Source organism: Pteropus vampyrus, unplaced genomic scaffold (assembly GCF_000151845.1).
Source record: "Pteropus vampyrus isolate Shadow unplaced genomic scaffold, Pvam_2.0 Scaffold86, whole genome shotgun sequence".
In the NCBI taxonomy this organism is placed as follows: domain Eukaryota; kingdom Metazoa; phylum Chordata; class Mammalia; order Chiroptera; family Pteropodidae; genus Pteropus; species Pteropus vampyrus.
Genome location: NW_011888867.1, coordinates 3865186 through 3866857, shown reverse-complemented (window position 1 = coordinate 3866857; position 1672 = coordinate 3865186).

Genomic DNA, 1672 nt, shown 5'->3' with positions numbered 1-1672 from the left:
GATGGACAGGGTGTTGGTGATGGACAGATTCTAGTGTCAATCCCAGGAGCTCCTGGCTGAGCCCCGCCCTACCTCTGAGGCTGCTTCCCCATTCGTGGGCTTCCTGTGACTCACTGCCATGGCTCCTCACCCCCCAAAGGGCCCACACAGCACTGGGGCCTGCCTTCTGTAGCCCTGAGATTTGAGATGCCCCGTGGGAGAATGGCAGCCCAGGTGCCTCCCACCGAACTCACTCGTCCCATGGGGCAGGAGCGAACTGGTTTGCCACGGACCCTGCCTTTGAGACCAGATGGCAGTACTGGTGCTCTGAAAGAGACCCGAGAGAAGCCACTTGGGACCAAAGACAGCCCTCCTCCACGCTTCCCCCGGCTTAACTGCTGCATCCTCACCGTGGTTCCTGTCATGGGTCCTGGCACCCTCCTCTCTGGAGGCCAGCCCCTGACGTTCTGCTGCCCCAAGCACCCACTAGTTTGCTACTGGGGCCGGACCTGTCTTTTCCAAGGGAACTAAACCAAAACACCCACCTTTAGGACTGAGATTTGCTATTTTTTAAAAATTCTTGATCCTTTCTGTTTTAACACCATATATAAGTATGAGGATCTTTGCCTTGCCAGGCTTTTTCTAGAAAAGCAATTACTGTTTCAACAAAGTAGAATATTCCCCCCAATCCCGTTGTGAAAGAAGCAGGAGGTATTGGAAAATCGGGGTGATGCGCCCAAGTACCCCGAATGAGTGGCAGACAGTAGCCAGCAAGCTTGAGAGACTTATCTCACCCCACCCCTCAGCTCTGTCTTACCAGAGGCTCAATTCCGTTCTCACTCAGGGGATGGGATAGAATGAGTAAATACAGCCCCTTGCTGGGCTCGGACCACTGACAAGGCCAACATGAAGCCTGTGGTTGGGGACCAACACACGCACACCACCCACTGCGATTTGATGCTTTATCTACATGTTGACTCATTTAACCATAATGCTAATGCTGAGCATTAGGCACCATTACCCCATTTTACTGGTGAGTAAACTGAGGCTCAGAGAGATGAAGCAATTTGCCTACAGTCACACAGCCCTCAACAGGCGGGGCTGGGATTTGAACTGAGGTCTGTGTAAGTGCCAGGCTATTCCCTTTCCAATGCTCCAGGCACAACAATCGGGGAGACACACGGAGGTCGGCTCTAGAGTACCACTGGGCAGCCAATCCCAGACAGAAGGGGGACAGGCCCTCCTTCACATCCCAGGAATGCCCACACAGGGACCAAGATCTCTCACGGGAGTACCCCTGCCTCACCCGCTGGCCACAGCAGGCAAAGTCACGGGGATGAAGAGAGAGCCTTCAGCGCCACCTGCTGGAGATATGGTAACAGCATCTCAAGCAGACTGCATCCCCAGAGCCTGTCTTCTCTGGCCACTCGAGAGACTGGGGGTGAGGTATGACAAAGGGCAGGGAGGGGAGCCAGGATGCCCCACAGAGTAGCTCCTCTACTTGAGCCTATGAACAGATGTGGGTATTCCTTCCGGCAGAACCTTAGAAAGTTGCAGCTGAAAGGCTCAAAGCAAGAGCCTGAGCTCAAAAGATGGATGGATGAGTGGATGGATGGAGGCATGTCTGCTGCCAAAGGCCAGTCTAGGAGGAAGCCTGGCTTATTGCCGTAGCACGAAAGCAAGGCAATTTTCT